Source organism: Scomber japonicus, chromosome 6, assembly GCF_027409825.1.
Source record: "Scomber japonicus isolate fScoJap1 chromosome 6, fScoJap1.pri, whole genome shotgun sequence".
NCBI lineage: Eukaryota > Metazoa > Chordata > Actinopteri > Scombriformes > Scombridae > Scomber > Scomber japonicus.
Window position 1 is genome coordinate 36,341,253 of NC_070583.1, and position 7,500 is coordinate 36,348,752.

Genomic DNA, 7,500 nt, shown 5'->3' on the forward strand with positions numbered 1-7,500 from the left:
GGGTCAGACACCAGCCAAGTCTGGTTTGACTGTTCCTTCCTTCCTTCCTTCCTTCCTTCCTTCCTTCCTTCCTCCCTTCCTTCCCTCCTTCCTTCCTCCTTTCCTTCCTTCCCCGCCTTCCTCCTTTCCTTTCCTTCTTTCCTCCATTCCTCCTCCCTCCTTCCTTTCCTACCATCCTTCCTTCCTTCCTTCCTCCTTTCCTTCCTGCTTCTTTCCTCCTTCCTCCCCTTCCATCCTCCCTCCCTGGCCCCCTCCCTTCCTTCCCTTCTTTCCTCCATTCGTCCTTTCCTTCCTTCCTTACTTCTTCCTTACATCCTCCCTCCCTCCCTCCCTCCCTCCCTCCCTCCGTCCCTCCGTCCCTCTCTCCCTCCCTCCCTTCTTTCTTTCCTTTCCTCCTTTCCTTCTTCTTTCCTCCCTTCCATCCTTCCTCCCTCGTGCTTCGACTCACTGCAGACTTTTTCTGACTGAAACCAAGAATAAGATCCGTCTCTAACCTCCACTCAGATCTGCCAGAGTCTGAACACGACCCTAAAATAAAGTTTAATAAGTCAGATACCTCACGACCAGATTCAATGTGTCATATTTAGACAGAACACAGTGAAACACCCACAGACCTGTCAGATGTCTAAATCAACACTTTCTCATCACGCTGACAAAACAATTCAATCCCTTTTCCTCAAACAGACGAGACAACGGTTGCGTTCGATGACATCACTTTAACATCGTGGCAGAAGTTGACCCGGGTTCAACTCTCTTCTCTGGACAACCTGCAGCTTTTTATCACGTACCTTCCTCCCAGAGGGGAAGAGTTTCCACACCGTGAACACATGTCTGTGCTTCACTGCTGCCTGTTGCGAGGTTTATTGGGCGTTAGCGTCGCAGGAACGAGCTCACAGGACCGAGAGCGTTTTTAGGAGGAACGAGGACCAGAGGAACAGGGACTAAATTTAGTTCCAGTGTTCCAGAGAAGGTTTTCACTTCCCTGGAACTTTAACCCTTAAACAGACCTTACTAGTTATGTCATTTGCACCTCAAGTAAGGAAGGAATGAAGGAAAGAAGGTAAGAAGGAAAGGACGGAAGAAGGAAGGAAAGGAGGAAGGAAGGGAAGCAAGGGATGAAGAAGGAAGGAAAGGAAGGAGGGAGGAAGGAAGGAGGGAGGGAGGGAGGAAGGGAAGGAAGGGAGGAAGAAGCGAAGGAAAGGAAGGAGGGAGGAAGGAAGGAAGGAAAGGAGGGAAGAAGGAAGGAAAGGAGGGAGGAAGGGAAGGAAGGGAGGAAGAAGGAAGGAAAGGAGGGAGGAAGGAAGGAAGGAAGGACAGATGAAGGAAGGAAGAAAGGACAGAAGGAGGGAACATTTACCCTAACAGCTGAACTTAGATCTGAGGAAGGAAGGAAGGAAGGAAGGACGGACAGATGAAGGAAGGTCAGATTGAGGAAGGAAGGAAGGACGGACAGATGAAGGAAGGACAGATGAAGGAAGGAAGGAAGGAAGGAAGGAAGGACAGATGAAGGAAGGAAGGACCCGGGAGGACAACAGGAAGGTTAAAGAGTCTGTATCTCCTGGTGCACGTTGCCTGTTTAAGGGTTAACAGCAGGAGTTTGAAGGGTTTGATCATCGCTGCTTAAAAAAGGCTCCGACTTGTTGACTGATTCATTTCTTTTAACCCTCGTGTCGTCCTCCTGGGTCTAATTGACCCTGTCTCTGTCCTTCTTTCCTTCCTTCTTCCCTCTTTCTTTAATTTTTCCTTCCTTCTTCCCTCCTCCCCTCTCTATTTGCTCCCTCCTCCTTCCATCCTTCCCTCCTTCCTTGCTTCCTCCCTCTTCCCTCCCTCCCTCCCTCCTTTCCTTCCGTCCTTCCTTTCTTTCTTCCTCTTTTCGTCCTTACTCCTTTCCTTCCTTCCTTCCTTCCTTCCTTCCTTCCTTCTCTCCTAAATTCCTCCCTCTTTTTGTCCTTGCACCTTTCCTTTCTTCCCTTCTTTCCTCCTTTCCTTCCTTCCCTCCCTCCTTACTCCTTTCCTTCCTTCCTTCCTTCTTTCCTCCTTCCTTCCTCTTTTCCTCCTTCCTCCTTTCCCTCCTTCCTCCTTTCCTCTTTCCCTCCCTCCTTACTCCTTTCCTCCCTTCCTTCCTTCCTTCCTTCCTTCCTTCCTTCCTTCCTTCCTCTTTTCCTCCTTACTCATTTCCTTCCTTCCTCCTGTCCTTCCTTCTGTCCTTCCTTCCTTCCTCTTTTCCCCCTTACTCATTTCCTTCCTTCCTCCTGTCCTTCCTTCTTCCCTCCTCCCCTCTCTATTTGCTCCCTCCTCCTTCCATCCTTCCCTCCTTCCTTGCTTCCTCCCTCCTCCCTCCCTCCCTCCTTTCCTTCCGTCCTTCCTTTCTTTCTTCCTCTTTTCGTCCTTACTCCTTGCCTTCCTTCCTTCCTTCCTTCCTTCCTTCCTTCCTTCCTTCCTTCCTTCCTTCTCTCCTAAATTCCTCCCTCTTTTTGTCCTTGCACCTTTCCTTTCTTCCCTTCTTTCCTCTTTTCCTTCCTTCCCTCCCTCCTTACTCCTTTCCTTCCTTCCTTCCTTCTTTCCTCCTTCCTTCCTCTTTTCCTCCTTCCTCCTTTCCCTCCTTCCTCCTTTCCTCTTTCCCTCCCTCCTTACTCCTTTCCTCCCTTCCTTCCTTCCTTCCTTCCTTCCTTCCTTCCTTCCTTCCTCTTTTCCTCCTTACTCATTTCCTTCCTTCCTCCTGTCCTTCCTTCTGTCCTTCCTTCCTTCCTCTTTTCCCCCTTACTCATTTCCTTCCTTCCTCCTGTCCTTCCTTCTGTCCTTCCTTGATCTGAGGACAACAGGAGGGTTAAAGGAGTATTTAGACTGTTTCTTATTGTTTATTAGCATGAATCAATGTTTTTAGTCTCAGCTGGTTTTGAAAAGGACTTTATTTCCTCCTTTAGCTCCTCTGATTCTGTAGTTCCTGATCTTGAGACAGGAACACGATGTTAACCTGGCTGCTTTCTCTCCTCCACAGTTCGGTGGCGGTGCTGAGGGAGTGCATGAAGAACGAGAGTCTGGTTCGCTTCTTCCAGGAGAGACAGACGACGCTGAACCACTCGTTGCCCCTGGAGACGTACCTGCTCAAACCAGTGCAGAGGATCCTCAAATACCACCTACTGCTGCAGGTACTACCCCAAATACTGCATGTAGTACCTCAAATACTGCATGCAGTACCTCAAATACCACCTCCTGCTGCATGTACTACCTCAAATACTGCATATAGTACCTCAAATACCACATACTGCTGCAGGTACTACCTCAAATACTGCATATAGTACCTCAAATACCACATACTGCTGCAGGTACTACCTCAAATACTGCATGTAGTACCTCAAATACCACCTACTGCTGCAGGTACTACCTCAAATACTGCATGTAATACCTTAAATACCACCTACTGCTGCAGGTAGTACTTCAAATACTGCGTACAGTACCTCAAATACTGCATGTAGTACCTCAAATACCACCTACTGCTGCATGCAGTACCTCAAATACTGCATGTAGTACCTCAAATACTGCATGTAGTACCTCAAATACTGCATGCAGTACCTCAAATACTGCATATAATACCTCAAATACTGCATGTAGTACCCCAAATACTGCATGTAGTACCTCAAATACTGCATTTGGAACCTCAAATACTGCATGTAATGCCTCAAATACTGCATGTAGTACCTCAAATACTGCATGTACTACCTTAAATACTACCAAATACTGCATGTTATAATGTTTTTTTTTAAAGAGTGAAGAAATATAAAAACCAAAACTGAAACTGAGGAGATTTTGATTTTAATGTGATGTAAACGTAAACAAGAGAAACCAGGAAGACAAACTGGGATCACACTAACATATAAACATTTATATATATTTACTCTGGATACACACATCTGAAGACTTTCAGCTGTCTCGTTCAATCAGAGGACACAAAACACACACTGACACACACACTGACACACACACACACTGAAAGACACACATACACACACACACACACACACACACACTGACACACACACACACACACACACACACACACACACACACACATGCAGCTTTTCCCAATAAACTTGTTGAGTCCCGTCATTGGTTCCAGTCCAAGCCCACCTCTGAGACGAGAGGGGGATGATGAAACAGAGAGAAACTAACACACACACTCACACACACACACACACACACTCTCACACACACACACACACACACAGCCTTTGTTCTGCGATGTTCAGTCTGTGTTATTTGCTGTTCTGTCTGCAGCGGTCAGTTTAAATGCTGGTCATGTGTTTGGAGCAGCGCCGGGGTTTTCCCATAATCCTCAGCTGGTAATGAACCGCTGTGTCAGCCTGAGAGCGTCTCAGATCGTTTCATCACGCCTTCGTCTCTCCCATCACATCCAGACATGATTCCTCCGTTGATGCGCTTTAGAGGTCTTGTCAGTCGCTGCTAATGATCCACAGCTTTGTCTCCTGATGACGGGCCATCACACAACTTTAAATAGTTTCCTTTCAGACGCTTGTAGATTTGTCCAGAGAGCGACTCAGAGGAAGGAAGGAAGGAGGGAGGGATGAAAGAAGGACAGAAGGAAGAGAGGAAGGGAAGGAAGGAGGAAAGAAGGACAGAAGGAAGAGAGGAGCCACCAGCGTAGACTAAAACCCAAACCCTCATGTGTCGTTTTCCTCACTGAATAAATAGTCAATAGTCAATTCCTTCCTTCCTTCCCTCCCTCCTTTGCTTCCTCCTTCCTTCCTCCCTCCCTCCTTTCCTTCCTTCTGTCCTTCCTTCCTTCCTTCTGTCCTTCTTTCCTTCTCTCCCTCCCTCCCTCCCTACCTCCTTCCTTCCTCCCTCCCTCCCTCCCTTCCTTCTATCCTTCCTTCCTTCCTTCCTCACCCTTACCTGCCTTCCTTCCTTCCTTCCTTCCTTCCTTCTGTCCTTCTTTCCTTCTCTCCCTCCCTCCCTCCCTCTCTCCCTTCCTCGTGTCCTTTCTTCCTTCCTTTCTTCTTTCTGTCCTTCTTTCCTTCCCTCCCCCTACCTTCCTCCTTTCCTTCCTTCCCTCCTTCCTGCCTCCCTACTTTCCTTCCTTCCCTCCCCCCTACCTCCTTCCTTCCTTCCTTCCTTCCTCCTTTCTCCCAACTTCCTTTCCTTCCTCCTTTCCTCCCTCCTTTCCTCCATCCTTTCCTCCATCCTTTCCTTCCTTCCTTGACTCAAGGACAACAGGAGGGAGCCACCAGCGTAGACTAAAACCCCAAACCCTCATGTGTCGTTTTTTCCTCACTGAATAAAAAGTCAATAAATATAAAAACATAAACATGTTCATAATTAACAGTTATTAATAATAAAGCAGCTCAGAGCAAAGATCCAGTTTGTTCTCCTCATAAAAAGTGTTTCTACCAAATGTTGAAGCTCAGATGTGTTTAAAGCATCAATAGTCGATAATCCTTTCCTTCCTTCTTCCTCCCTCCCTTCCTTCCTTCCTTCCTTCCTTCTGTCCTTCTTTCCTTCCCTTCCTTCCTTCCTTCCTTCCTTCAACACTTTCTCTTTCCTTCTACGTGGTGCAAGACACGTAAATAAAAAATCAATCAATCAATCAATCAATCAATCAATCAATCAATCAATCAATCCTTCCTTCCTTCCTTCCTTCCTTCCTTCCTTCCTTCTGTCCTTCTTTCCTTCCCTTCCTTCCTTCCTTCCTTCCTTCAACACTTTCTCTTTCCTTCTTCGTGGTGCAAGACACGTAAATAAAAAAATCAATCAATCAATCCTTCCTTTCGTCCTTCCTTCCTTCCTTCCTTCCTTCCTTCCTTCTGTCCTTCTCTCCTTCTCTCCCCCATTCCTTCCCTCCTTCCCTCCTTCCTCCTCTCTCCTTTCCTTCCTTCCTTGACTGGAGGACAACAGGAGGGTTAAATCTTGATTCATGTGTCAGAGAGCAGAGAGACTAAACATCTCCTATCACACAATATCATGTCCTATTTTACCTCAGACATGAAAGGTAGGAGGTAGGAAGGAGGGAGGGACGAAAGAAGGATGGAGGGGAGGAAGGAAAGGAGGGAAGGAAGGAAAGAAGGATAGAGGGGAGGAAGGAAGGGAGGAAAGAAGGAACAGTCAAAACAGACAGGGTTAAAAAAGAACATCAGTGAAAAACAATGAATCTAGTTTTTTTTTTATTCCTCCTCCGAGTGTTTAGGAGTCTGATGCTTTTTGGGAAACACCTCTTTAAGATTAACAGAGTTTGGTCACTTTGGTCGTCATTGTCTTCTTCTGTTTATTCCAAACAAACTGGAAACATAAAACCAGCCTTGAGACAGAAACTAAAAACCCATGTTGCAAGGAAAAAACCCTTTCTTCAACCCTTTCTTCAACCCTTTCTTCTCAACATGTATTTTCAATTAGAACAAAAGAAACTTGAAGAGTGAGAAAGACAGCGAGTCAGGCAGAGTTCAGGTTTACTGTGAGGTGAATGACGTGCTTTCATATCTATGTGAGGTGGAGCTTATCTGTCCGGACTCTGACACTTCTCTCACTCATGACGTCAGCGATGGCCTTGAGTCTTCACAGTTTTACAGCTTTAATACATCAATGACTTTTTAGTGTGCTGCCAAAAAATTAATCATTACCTGCTATAAAGACCTAACAGCAACAGCAACGCAGATACATGGTTCATACCTTCCTTCTTTCCTCCCTTCTTCCTTCCTTCCTTCCTTCCTCCCTCCTTCTCTCTTTCTTTCCTCCCTCCCTCCTTTCCTTCCTCCCTCCTCCCTTCCTTCCTCCTTCTTTCCTTCCTTCCTTCCTTCCTCCCTCCTTCTCTCTTTCTTTCCTCCCTCCTTCTCTCTTTCTTTCCTCCCTCCCTCCCTTCCTTCCTCCCTCCTCCCTTCCTTCCTCCTTCTTTCCTTCCTTCCTTCCTCCCTCCTCCCTTCCTTCCTCCTTCTTTCCTTCCTTCCTTCCTCCCTCCTTCTCTCTTTCTTTCCTCCCTCCTTCCTTCCTTCCTCCCTCCTTCTCTCTTTCTTTCCTCCCTCCCTCCTTTCCTTCCTCCCTCCTCCCTTCCTTCCTCCTTCTTTCCTTCCTTCCTTCCTCCCTCCTCCCTTCCTTCCTCCTTCTTTCCTTCCTTCCTTCCTTCCTCCCTCCCTCCTTCTCTCTTTCTTTCCTCCCTTCCTCCTTTCCGTCCTTCTTCCTTCCCTCCCTTCCTTCTTCCTCCCTCCCTTCCTTCCTTGACTCAAGGACAACAGGAGAGTTAAATAAGTGTCGGCATGACGAGCAATTCAACAAATGTGTTTAACAGTAGTTTTATTGGGTTTGTTAAAATGTACATTTAGTATTTTTGTTGGTTTTATATCATTTAAATGACATTTGCACCATTTTTTTTACCAAAAGTAAAACTGAATGCTCCTGAAAATGTCAAATGGTGTAACCACAAAAGAATGATAAATATTAAATATTTTACAGTGTATTTAAGTGGACTTATACTAATAATGACATATTCAATTGCTT